Source organism: Protopterus annectens, chromosome 2.part0 (assembly GCF_019279795.1).
Source record: "Protopterus annectens isolate FY-2018-M chromosome 2.part0, PAN1.0, whole genome shotgun sequence".
Lineage (NCBI taxonomy): Eukaryota > Metazoa > Chordata > Ceratodontiformes > Protopteridae > Protopterus > Protopterus annectens.
This window is the reverse complement of record NC_056728.1, coordinates 217,356,291-217,369,732: the sequence shown is the minus strand read 5'-3', so window position 1 is coordinate 217,369,732 and position 13,442 is coordinate 217,356,291. Positions and strand designations below refer to the sequence as shown.

At 47.2% G+C, this 13,442-nt stretch overlaps 1 protein-coding gene across 1 annotated transcript in view; it reads right to left on the bottom strand.

Annotated features, from left to right (window-relative positions):
• The window catches only part of COQ10B (coenzyme Q10B), an 860,158-nt gene that overhangs the window by 846,058 nt on the left and 658 nt on the right, over positions 1-13,442 (bottom strand). The window lies entirely within an intron of this gene.

The window sequence follows — 13,442 nt, the reverse complement described above, 5'->3', positions numbered from 1 at the left end:
AACGGTAGTCTGAGTCTCAGACGACATTTTATAATCAAAGGCTTTACCAAAAAAGTGTTGGGCGAACTCCGCCCGACGCTTAATAGTGCGTTTATTGAAAGTAGCGCAAAAGCGACAGTCCGAGACGTCGTGGTCTGGGCCTAAACAAGGTATGCAGAGGGAATGGAAATCCTTATGTGGTATTTGCTTCCCACAAGAAATACAATTGTTAACTTTTTCTGACATCGGTCTGAGGCAGGAAAAGTTTCCCCAACGGGGTACTTAGCTTTAATGAAGACTTCGGTTTCCAATTTTTCGTAAATTCAGGAGCTGGCCGACCGGCACTTGCGAACTGCTTCTGCTTCGGGCACCGCGTGGCAAAAAAGACTGAAGAAAATGGAGTCGGCTGTGTCTTGTATACCCCTGCCTCACTGACGTCAGGAAAGAAAGAGACAACAACCGATGCCGGACCTAGACTTTGGAATTCGGCCGACCGAGGACCCGCCTGATGGCAGAAAACCCATCTGTGATTACTGCAGCTGTATGCACGATGAACATCCTGGACTGCAGCTGTATTAGCACTCGAACATCTACATTTATGGTAGGTACAAAACTGTACTATGTTCATCGTGCATACAGCTGCAGTCATAACAGATGGGTAGAATCCCAAAGCTAAAAAGGGATGGCAGGCACTTAGTGGAACTAGGAAGAGCAAGGATGCCCTGCAAGACTGCTGTGGCAAAGCCCGCACTAGATTTAGAGTATAGTGGAAGGTGATAGTGCTTGGAGAAAGTGTGCACAGAACTCCAAGTGGCTGCTTCCAAAATATCCTTGGTAGGAACCCCCCTGAGGAAAGCTGCAGAGGTAGCTGTGGCCCTTGTGGAGTGATATCTGATGCTTGTAGGTACACTTTTTCCATGAAATGAGTAACAAAAGCGTATGCAGTGGGCTATCCATTTTGAGATTGTCTGTTTGGAAATAGCCTTTCCTTGAGCACCTGTAGCATAGGACACAAAGAGTTGCTCTGATTTTCTGAATGGCTTTGTCCTGTCCAAATAATGAAGTTGTCTGTGAATGTCCAAGGAGTGTAGTAGTCTTATCTACCTTTTATCCTAACCCACAAAACAAAGGGGAAAGTGTATAGTCTGATTCAAGGCTACACTGGATACTACCTTTGGCATAAAGGAAGGGTTGGTTCGTAAGGAAACTCTGTCCTGATGGAAAATGATGAAAGGTTGCACCGCCATGAGGGCTTGTAGCTCCGAACCCTGCGTGCTGAGGTGATAGCCAGAAGGAAGGCTGTTTTCCATGACAAATATTGTAGTTCTGCTGAGGCAGCTGGCTCAAATGGAGGCAGAGTCAGTTTTTCTAAAATGAAGTTGAGGTCCCAAGCAGGTGGTTTCCTTGGGGGTTTTATATTCTTAGCCCCTCTGAGGAACTGTCTTAAGAGAGGATGAGAGAATAAAGGAGGATCAGTGTTGTATTGTGCAGAAATAGCTGAAGCATGGATCTTGATGGAGGAGAAGGAAAGTCCACTGTTTAACATCTCAGCTAGGTACTGTAATATTTGAGGTAAATTTAGAACCCAAGGATTCTGGCCCTTTTTCTGATTCCAGGCACAAAACCGTTTCCATTTGGCGGAGTAGGCTTTTCTAGTTGAAGGTCTTCTGGCCTCCAAGATGACATCCTGCACCTCCTTGGAGAGGAGGGTCTGTTGGGAAATCAAGGAATCCTCCATGCTGCTACATTGAGGGTGTTTAGCTGACTGTGAAGAGTTTTGAAGCTGTGTTGGGTCAACAGAAGAGGCACTAGAGGCAGGTTCCATGGGGGGGGGGGGGGTGCGTCAGGCTCTTCAGGAGTGGATACCAGTGTTGTCTTGGCCAGTGTGGAGCAATCAGAATCATCTTTGGCCTCTCTGCTCTGGCTTTTAATAGAACTTTGGGCAGCAGAGGAAGAGGTGGAAAGGCATAGACTGTCAATGTTGTCCAACTTGAAAGAAAGTGCGTCCACTTTCCAGGCCTGTGGATGATAGGTCCTTGAGCAAAATTTTTTCAGTTGGTAATTTTTGTGAGTAGCAAAGAGATCTATGTCTGGCCGTCCCCATGCCTGAATTATCTTTGCGAAAACTTGAGGATGCAACTTCCATTCGTGTGGATCTGTCATATTTCTGCTTAGGTTGTCTGCCAGCGTGTTTTCCTTCCCTGGCAGGAATTGTGCTTGAAGTTGGATTTGCAATTCCAGAGCCGTGTTCCAAAGGGACATGGCTAGTCTGCACAGGGGGTATGAATGAGTTCCACCCTGTTAGTTTATGTACCACATCACTGTGGTGTTGTCTGTCCTTATCAATAGCTGGCATGGATGCAGTAGGTCTTTGAAGGCCATAATTGCATTTTGTACTGCTAGCATTTCCTTTTGATTGATGTGTAGGTGCTTCTCTTTTTGGGACCATTTGCCCTGAATGCACTGATCTGTCATGTGCGCCCCCCAGGCATAGTCCGAGGCGTCTGTTGTGATAATTTGATTTGCTTGAGGCATGCAGAAAGGGAGACCTATGTTTCTTTGGCATGCTTGAGCCCACCACAGAAATTCCTTTTGAAGACATGGAATGAGTGGTATAATTGTTTCCAAACTGTGGCTGTGTTGAGACCATAAGTTTTTTAGGTAGCATTGAAGTTTCCTCATATGCAGCTTTGCATATGGGATCAGTAGGATGCAAGATGCCATGAATCCCAGAGCCTGCAGGACTTTCCTTGCAGTCAGCCTGGTGAAGGTTGCCATTTTCTGAGATAGTTGCCCTTGCTTCTCTGGCATGAGGTAGGCCATCTGGGTGTTTGTATTCAAGCTGGCACCCAGGAAAATTATTGCTTGAGAGGGTATTAGTTTTGATTTCTTTTTGTTGACTGTGTATCTCAGGAAGTTCAACAATTTTATTACAAAGGCCAGGTGTTTCAGAAGTATGTGCTTGCTGTCCGCTTGGATCAGGCAGTCGTCCAGATATGGGTATATTTGTATCCCATGAAGTCTGCAGAAGGCAATTACTGATGCCAGGCATTTCGTAAACACTCTGGGTGCAGTAGATAAGCCGAAGGGCAATGCAGAGAATTGATAATGGGTTGAACCTGCAAGAAATCTGAGGTATCTTCTGCAATCTTGTCTGATAGGGACATGCAGGTATGCCTCCTTGAGGTCCAATGTTACCAGCCAAGACTCCTTGCCCAGCATGGGAAGAAGTTGCTGTAATGTCAGCATCTTGAATTTTGGTATGAGTAAATATGTGTTTAGGATGGATAGGTCCAAAATAGGTCTCCAATCTTTGTCCTTCCTTGGTACCAGGAATAGTCTGGAATAAAAACCTTGACCCTGTTCTTTTGCAGGTACCTCTTGAATAGCTTTCATATCCATGAGAGCTGAAATTTGTTTTTGTGCCTCTGCCCTTTGATTTTGTGGCAGGTTTGGCATGCCCCTCATTTTTGGAAGGGTGTGAAAGTGGAATCTATAGCCTCTGTCTATAATGTCTAGGATCCATTTGTCTTTTGTGACAATATGCCAATTTTTTGAAAATAATGCCAGTTTTCCGCCTAAAGATGCTGCCATTAAAGCTTTGCTTGGCATGCAAAGGGGAAAGTCATTGTGTCTGCTTTCTGAATGGCTGTGATCCATCTTCTTCACCTCTTGGTGTAGGTGCTTGCCATTGTCTGGCTCTAAATGATCCTTGAGATTGCCCTTTACCCCTCGGGCGCCTGTATCTACCTCTTTGAGGTCTGTCCGTGGCTGGAAAGGACCAATTTTTTTGAAGGCCAGTTTCTGCTGAAACGTGGAGGCTGTACCTGTAGGAAATCTTTCACTGTTTGCATTGACCTTGCCTTTTCCTCCATTTTCTTTAGTACCTCCTCAGCTTTAACACCAAACAATACATCTTTTTGAAGGGGTGCATCTAGTAATTTAGCTTTAACAAGATCTGGTAAGGTTTGCTCTTTGAGCCAAGCATGTCTACGTATGACAGACCCTGTAACAGCAGCTCTACATGAGGCCTCTAAAGCATCAAAACCACATTGCAAGGTATGTTTACCCACTTGCTCTGCACTATGCAACAAATCCTGCCACTCCTTTAAATCTGGTTGTTCAGGTTGTGTCATTTTGCTTTTCAACTGAGATAACAAAAACTGTTGATACTTTAACATATGGAACTGACAGTTTAATGCCCTCATGGTTGAAGTGGCCAAGGTGTATACCTTTTTCCCCCACCTTTCTAAAGCTCTGGAATCCCTCTCTGAAGGTAATGGGTTTTTGGCAGTAGAGGCCTTAATTCCCTTGGGACCCTGTGAAATAGTTTCTGGGTCAGCAGCATGGCTTTTGTATAGGAATTGGTGTGAATCAGGAACCCGGTAATACCGGTCAGGCTTAACAGGAGCTGGGGGTAAAGAATCTGGGTTGAGGCTGGCTTCTGTGTACACATCATCTAATATATCCAAAACAGGAGGGATAGCCAGAGGCCTGTGCTGAGGAAGCAAAAGAAAATCCCTGAGCCTTTTCTTGGAATCTGAGTAATCTTGGCCTTCCCAGTGAAAGTGTTCCCTCAAGGTATGTAAGGTTTCCCCAAAAGAATAGTCCTCGGGGGGGGGGGGGGCGAGGGAATGGACTCCTCAGCATCAGAATCTTCAAAAGGGGAATATGAATATTCCTGGTCCTCAGAATGTTCTGAGGTAATAGAGGCTTGGTCTGAGGAAGGGTAGTCTTCCTTCAGTCTGGGCCTTTTGTCCGAGGGTGGTTGAGAACCCCTGATAAGAGTAATCAAATTCTCTGCCATTTTGAGCATCTGTTTTTTAGGCATGGGGCCTTGAGAGGGGCTCTGTGGAACTTGTCTTTTAGTTTTCATGGCTGCTTTAGATTTTGTGAAAGCCTTAATGGAAAAAGAGGAAGGCCTGAAGACACCTTGTGGCAGGTCTGTCTAAATTCTGAGTTTCCCCGCCAAGAGTGGCGTCGGTATCTGTAGTCGGAGTGGGGGCCGAGGAGCCTGCGACCTCGGGCACAGAAGACACCGCTAAAGAAGCGTCATCGGTACTCAGGGGCTGCGTAGGCGCCTCACTGAGAACCGGAGCACCTGTAGCTGGCTTTAGCGTGGTGTCGGTAGAAGTCGCGGACCTCGTATGTCGGTCCTTATCTTTGCGTCTTTTTCTCAAAACTGGAGTCGGAGTATCCGACGACATAATGTAATTAAATTTTTTACCAAAATAGTGTTGGGTGAACTCCGCCCGACGCTTAATAGTGCGTTTGTTGAATCTAGCACAAAAACGACAGGCCGAGACGTCGTGGTCTGGGCCTAAGCAAGGAATGCAGGAGGAATGGAAATCCTTATGCGGTATTTGCTTCCCGCAAGAAATGCAATTATTAACTTTGTCTGACATCGGTCTGAGGCAAGAAAAGTTTCCCTAACGGGGTACTTAGCTTTCAAGAAGACTTCGGCCGAAAAATTTTCGTAAATCTCAGGAGCTGGCCGACCGGCAATTGCGAACTGCTTCTGCTTCGGGCACCGTGCGGCAAGAAAGACTGAAGAAAATGGCGTCGGCTGGTTCTTTTATACCCCTGCCGCACTGACGTCAGGGAAGAAGCAACGACAACCGACGCCGGACCTAGACTTTGGAATTCGGCCGACCGAGGACCCGCCTGACGGCAGGATAACCCATCTGTTATGACTGCAGCTGTATGCACGATGAACATCTGCCCTAGCCAACAATGCACTTCTAGCCTGGCTAATAATTTTGTAATAACTACATGCCTCACTTCATGCAACACGTACTTCTTCTTTCGGCTTTTCCCAGTTAGGGGTCACCACAGCGGAACACCTGTCTGCTCATGATTGGCAGTGGAGTAATTAGTGTCAAGTTGCCAGTCCGGTGCCCAACCTTCCACAGAAAGCACACATACACATGCACTCACACCTAGGGCCAATTTAGAGTGTCCAATCCACCTGCAGCATGTCTTTGGGATGAAACCAGAGCACCTGGAGGAAACCCACGCGACCACAGGGAAGACATGCAGACTCCACACAGAAGGCACCCCAGCCAAGGATTGAACCAGAGAACCTCTTGCTGTGAGGAAACAATGCTAACCACTGTAGCCGCCCACCACATGCAACACATACTATTCTCTCTTATTACATACTAAAAGAATGCAGTGTAAAAGACAGCAATACTGTGGCTTATGAAGCTGTATTTTTCCCAGCCCTGCATACAAATTATATTTGCTTTTTTTAACAATCATGCTATAGCATCATTAATAAACTCAGATTAATATACATTTTAATAAGCTGGTCTTGTCCCATGACAGTATGCATAAGGAAAAATAAGATAGATGACAAATTCTATTTACGGCAAATATGTATATTCTTAAAATGAGTTTATTTATTTATTTATTTTTTTTGCAGACTGAGCTCAAGTCTGTCAGTGGCCAAGATGAATTGTAATGAGTGTATATTACAGGTATGTGTAAATGAATACTTAAACTCCTTCATATATCAAGGACTGAGAAAAAGCATTTTGTAACATGATTTACTGTAAAAGTGCTATTCAGATGACAGGATTAAGAGAAATGAGGGAACACTTTTACTGGCACACCAGGCAAACTGCAAGCAAGTCTGTTTGATGTGTATTGTCATGCAAAGCTGACTGAATAGCTGAACCTTGCAGGGTGGGAAATGTGATACTCTTGCTAGCAGGGGGATGGGATATGGGAAGAGTAACTGTAGAAGAAACTGAAACAGATCAAAGTTAAATGTCTAAAAAAAGGCTGATATCTCAGCAAAGAGATGGTAGTTTGGGAAGCCTTTTTCACAGAATGTGCAACACATCAGCAGCAAACACATTTGTAAGAGGCACTGCATGACAGTGAATGAGAAGTTATGTACCTACCATAATGTTCCATGTTAGTTGTCTTCTCTCGCCTTCTTTCTTGCTGGATGGGTTCGGAGCCGAACCTCGGCTCTGACTCAGCCTATACTAAAGCTCGAGAGCTAATTTTACCGGCTCGAGGCAACCCTATATCCCATGATGCTAGGCGGTAACTACCCAGATCTCGTTTGGTAGCTGAGAAACCATAGCCAATTCAGTCTCCTCTCTGAGGTGGAGAAGGAAGAACTCCCAAAACATCACTACCTGAAGCTGAATCTACCCCAGGACCAACTGTCTGAGCTAGGAATAATGCAAGATAAGGTCCCCCTGTAAGAAGGGGAAGAACCTCTCGGTCTGCCCAGGCTAGGGGGATGGTGGGCGGGACGCAAGAAAGAAGGCGAGAGAAGACAACTAACATGGAACGTTATGGTAGGTACATAACTTCACAATGTTAAGTTGTCAATCTCGCCTTCATTCTTGCTGGATGGGACAACGTCCCTAGCACCTTTATCCTGGGTGGCTCATTGGAACAGACTCTTGAGAACGGAGGAACCAAAATTTGCCCTGTTTCTGGAGGCCATGTCCAGTTTGTAATGTGTAACAAAAGTATGAGGAGAGGCCCATGTGGCAGCCGCACAGATAGTGTCTATTGGTAATCTAGCTTGAAAGGCTGTAGATGTAGCCAACGCTCTGGTTGAATGGGCTCTTGGTCTAGAAGGCAATTCTTTACCTCCGAGTTAATAAATACCGGTAATCACAGAAGACAGCCACCTAGACAGGGTTACTTTAGATACCGGAAGACCCTTTTTACTCTCAGCATAAGATAAAAAAAGTTGATCAGATTTTCTGAATTGTTTAGTTCTGTCCAGACAGAAGCGGAGCTGACGATGAACGTCCAGACAATGTAGTTTTTGCTCCGCCCTGTTTGAATAATTAGGAAGGAGAACTGGAAGATCAATAGATTGATTTAAATTTGTCTGAGAAGCCACCTTGGGTAAAAAAGATGGGTTAGTTCTTAGAGAAACCCTGTCTTTGTGGAACAGTAAGTAAGGAGGGCGAATGCAGAGGGCATAAAGTTCAGATACTCTCCTAGCCGACGTAATGGCGACTAGGAATAGTGTCTTCCAGGAAAGTAACTTCAAGGAACAGGTGGCCGCAGGTTGAAGGAGGAGAATCAAGGATGCTAAAACTAAGTTTAAATCCCACTGTGGTGGGGGGTCTTTGATCGGAGGCCTGAGTAAAAAGATACCTCTGAGGAATGCCTTGCAAAGTTTATGGGACATGATGTTGGAGTTCGACAAGCCTATGTGAAAACTTGAGATGGCTGCTAGCTGAACTTTTACTGTGGAGGAAGAAGATCCTGAGTGAAAGATTTCGGCTAGGAAATCCAAGACCGAGTTATTGGAGTAGTGAAGGGATCTATGTTCCTAGCCTTTGCCCAAAAGGAAAAGCGTTGCCATTTACTAGCATAGATCCTTCTGGTGGAAGATTTAAGGGAAGCTACAATAATATCGCGGACAGAATTTGAAATCATTGGAAACCTGGCTAGGGACGGAAGTGGAGCAACCAAGCTGTGAGGTTGAGAGATTGGAGGGATTGGTGCAGCTGCCCTGATTGATGGGTCAAAAGATCTGGCATTGGATCCAGATGCCAAGGCTGCTCCAAAAGGTAGCGAGGAAGGAAAGGGAACCATATCTGTCGAGGCCAATAAGGGGCAATGAGGATCATCTTGGCCCTCAAGGCGGTAGCTTTCTGAATTGTTTGTGTGATTAACGGAAAGGGGGGAAAGGCGTAAAGAAGTCCCCGAGGCCAATCGTGGACTAGAGCGTCTCTGGGGGGATGGCCTGGAAGGGGGAAGAGTGTGAAGAAGTTGAGGCACTTGCTGTTCTGTGGTGTTGCAAAAAGATTGCAGCAAGGAAACCCCCACTTCCGAAATATTTTGTCCGTCACCGATTGCTTGAGAGACCACTTGTGAGGCATGAGAACAGCTCTGCTCAGCCTGTCCGCTATGACGTTGGACTTCCCGGGGATGTGCGTTGCTATCAGAAACCGCTGAGAAGAGATCGCCCATTGCCAGAGTCTGAGTGCTTCTCGACACAGGGGATATGACCTGGTTCCTCCCTGCTTGTTGATATACCATACTACGGACATATTGTCAGTCTGAATTGCAATCGTCCCTAGGGGAAGAGAGTCTTGAAGGGCTTACAACGTCAAAAGCACTGCTCTCATCTCCAAGACATTTATGTGCAAGTGGCATTCGAAGGGTTGCCATGTGCCATGGACTGTCCTTCCCTGGAAATGCCCCACCCCCACCCAATCAGGGAGGTGTCCGTTGTGACTGTGGCGACGAGAAAGGTCTGCCTTGATGGACTTGAGGGGAGACCATCCACCAAGACAGATGTCTTCTGCAAGATAGAGTTATTAGGATCTTGTGTGTCATAGAGAGCTGTTGGAAGGACCACTGGGAGAAAAGCATCCATTAAAGAAGGCGCATGTAAAAACGGGCAAGGGGAAGGAGCGCGATGGCTACTGCCATGAGACCTAACACCTTCAGAACATACCTGGCCTGAACTTTGTTGTTCTGAAGAAGGACGTGAACATGACTTTGAATATCTAAGACCCTCTGCTCCGTTAACTTTGCTGAGAGCTGAATGGTGTCCAAGGTGGCGCCTATGAAGGTAATAGACTGACAAGGCGACAAGGCAGACTTTTCGAAATTTAGAGAGATACCTAGCTCTTTGCAAATGTGGATGGTGTAGTCTCTGGCTAGAAGAAGTTGACGCCTGGTGGTGGCAGTGAGGAGCCAGTCGTCTAGATATGGAAACACCTGGAATCCTTGACGTCTCAGGTGAGCCATAACCACTGCCATATATTTGGTGAACACTCGGGGGGCTGTAGTGAGACCAAAGGGCAGGGCTCTGAACTGGTAGTGACTGGCTCCCAGCCTGAAGCGGAGAAACCTTCTGGAGCGCCTGTGCATTTTGATGTGATAGTACACATCCTGAAGGTCTACTGAGCACATCCAATTGTCCTTGCCCAGAAGGGGTAAAATGGACTGTAGCGTGACCATCCGGAACCTTGTTCTTTTTACAAACTTGTTTAGATTGCTGAGATCCAATATTGGTCTCCAGTCCCCTGTTTTTTTTGGTACCAAAAAGAACTTTGAGTAGACTCCGGATCCTAGCTGGTCTGCTGGAACTGGCTGGATGGCTCACTTTTTTTTTAGCAGCTTTGATATTTCTAGTGCTGCTTGTTCCCTTAGACTGGGTGGAATGTCTGGAAGAGACCCCATTTGAATCATTGGGGTTTGGATAAAGGGGATTTTGTAACCCTCGGATATGATCGACTGCACCCATTTGTCTTGAGTGAGGGAGAGCCAGGCTTGTAGGTACAGCGCTAATATTCCCCCGACTGCCTCCGAAGGTGGACAGTCGGGCAACACCTCAGGGATGCTGGAAGGGTTTGTCAGAGAGGTTTTCTCTGCTACCCTGGTTCTGCGGACCCCCTCTGCCTCTTGGGCGGCGTCTGTTGTTGTTGTTCCCCCCTCTGCCTCTAGGGGTGAACTGACCTCTTGCGTCAGGCGTGACTCCTTGTGATTTACGGAACCACATTTTTTCACCCTTTTGACCCTTAAGATATGGTCTAGATGGGGTAGAAAAACGGACTCCTACGGCAGAAAGAGTCTTGCCATCTTGTTCGCATCTGGTCAAAGTACCTTTCACTTGAGGTCCAAACAACGCTGAACCATCAAAGGGGGAGTTAGTGAAAGACGCCTTGAAGGGGTCTGCGAAGTTACAAAGCCGCATCCAGGCGTGACACCTCAAAGTCACACCTGTGCCTGCGGCCCTACTCGCTCCATCGGCTGCATATGAAATAAGCCACATGGAGGAGTTGACAACAGAATTCAGGGTTCCTAGCTATGAGTTCATTTTTTCCTGAGACCCAGCAGCTGATGGATCCTGTAGGACCTCACCCAGTTCTTTAAGAATGTCTCTTTGAAGATGGGTGAAGTGACATAAGTAGTTCAGCGACCGCATGGAAAAAAGTCGCTGACGAGAACATCCGCTTGCCGTACCTATCCATTGTCCTAGGTTCCTTGTTAGGCGGATGGATAGGCACTGAAGGATCAGCCAGTTCCTTCTTAGTGGCCACCGCCACCACCATGGCATCAACTGGGACACCTTTGGATAAAAATTGTTTATCAGAAGGGGCTGTTATAAATTTAGAAGGCCTCCGTGGGGTGGGTTCCAATGAGTCAGGGGCCGTCCACGCCTTCCGTGCCACCACATCCATAAGGGGGTCGAAGGGCGGAGACACCCAGGAGGTGGAGGGTCGAGAACCAAAAGCCTCCAGGTAAACCGACTCGTCCTCGGAAGGATTAAGGGAAGACCAGTTCCCCCTCTGTTTAAGAATTTCAAGGATGTCAGAGAAGGAGACATCCTCAGAGGGGGACCTTGGAGATCCTTCCGACTCATCCAAGTCGGTATCAGATGTGACGGACTCGTGGGAGTCCACATGTTTCCTCTTACATGTCCTCTTACACGGGGGGTCACCTAACGGATCAGGGGAAACCTCGGAAGATTAGGATATTCCCAATGGGGAAACCTGAGGCGTTGGGTCTCGATGGCTGGGGGCGAGAGAGGAGAAAGAGACATCAGCAGGCACTACTGTGGGAGGAGATGATGGAGCTGACCGTAGAGCAGGCACTGGGGCCAATACGCTCCTCATGACCTCGAAGGCGCCCCCGTCAAGCAGGCTAGAGAGCTCCCACTCCGAAGAGCTAGGAACCCCAGCCGGCACCGACAAGGACGCATCGAAGCCGATGCCGGGGCCGAACTCACCAACGCTGACGCTCCGAGAGGGAGAATAGGGTCGGACAAGGGTCCGATGCCACTCGCCCCCTCGAAGCCGGCATGAGAGTCCAAGCGCCCGGATCCCTCCACCATGGACGAGATCAGAGTAGACGACAGAGCCGAAGGTGGAGGTATCGGCTCCAACGAGCTCCGTCTCCGAACACTGGGGTAGAGTCGAAGGAGGAATAGTCTGTTGTATGGACGTAGCCGCTGTCTGATGAGACGGGCTATGAAGCATTTGGGCCAGTGCCTGAGACTTTAATAGTCTACTTACCACTCTCTCAAGGTCATGATCGGAAAGTCTGGACGACCAAGAGGAATGGCTCCGATGGCTCCGCTCCGAGAGTAACGGTGACTTCGGAGCCGAATGTATGGACTCCAGTGATGGAGATCTGGACCTCTTTCGTGCGGAGGGCGTCAGGGTTAATGGAGCCGATGGAGCCGTAGACACGTCGGCTCCAGCCGGAGCCGACTTTGAAGACAGAGTCTTAAAGGTATCGGCTCCGGCTGGAGCCGATGCAGGTAGCTGCGATACTGAGGTATCGGCTCCAGCCGGAGCCGATAATGTCGCAGGTGATGAACCACCATCCGAGGGCCTGAAACTCGGAGCCGACGGTTTAGGTGGTTTCGAAGGCTTCCCCGGCACAGACTTAGCCGGGGAACCTTTGTGCTTAACAAGCCCCTTAATATCAATTTATTCCTGCACTCCTGCAGAACTCTAGGGCTTAAAGCACGGCACACTGAGCAAGAGTCCTGCAGGTGCAGGGGTCCCAGGCAATAAACACAAGAAGTGTGACCGTCTGTCAGAGACATCTTCTGACAGCACGAGTCACACTTCTTGAAGCCTGAGACCTTTATCTCCTTCGACATTGAGGAGTCGAAAGGAAAACCACAGTTAGGAGAAAAAACACACACACACCCACACACACACACCAACAAATAGGGATACAGGGATACAGGGGAACACACAAACAGCAAAGAATCCCTGTGAGGGAATTAAAATAAAACGGAAGGGCCTAAGGCCTAACCTAGGGAGAGGGAGTATGACAGGGATAAGGGATAAAAAATAGAGACTAAACTTTAAATTTAACAGAAACTAGCCTATAAAAGACTAAAAGGTATACTAGGGGAAAAAACTAAGGAAATACTAGGATTTTTGTGAGGAAAAAACAGTCACTAACCTTAGCTGGTAAAAAGAGCAACCTCGCTAGCGTAAGCGGCAAACGATATCTGGGTAGTTACCGCCTAGCATCATGGGATATAGGGTTGCCTCGAACCGGTAAAATTAGCTCTCGAGCTTTAGTATAGGCCGAGTCGGAGCCGAGGTTCGGCTCCGAACCCATCCAGCAAGAATGAAGGCGAGATTGACAACTTAACATTTATATGTTTACTGAGGCCTCTGAAAAATAGCTTCTCATCTCTGCTTTTCCATTCTAAGTGAATGGAACTCTAATGAGACAGTCCATCTATGGGCATTATAATCTCAGATACAGTGGACCTGCAGCTAGATTTTTCTTTAGATCCAAATTAACTCTCATCAGGATGTCTGCCCCCAGGAGGGCAGTCAGGGGTACAAACAGAATAAAATTATTATTTACTACTTCTATGTGGCACATACAGGTTTGCAATGAGGCAAACGTAAGGAAAAGTTACACAATATATCTTTTTTAATTCTTTTCCTGTAGTGGTCCTTTAAGTGAAGTAGAGTAACATTTAAAAAAGT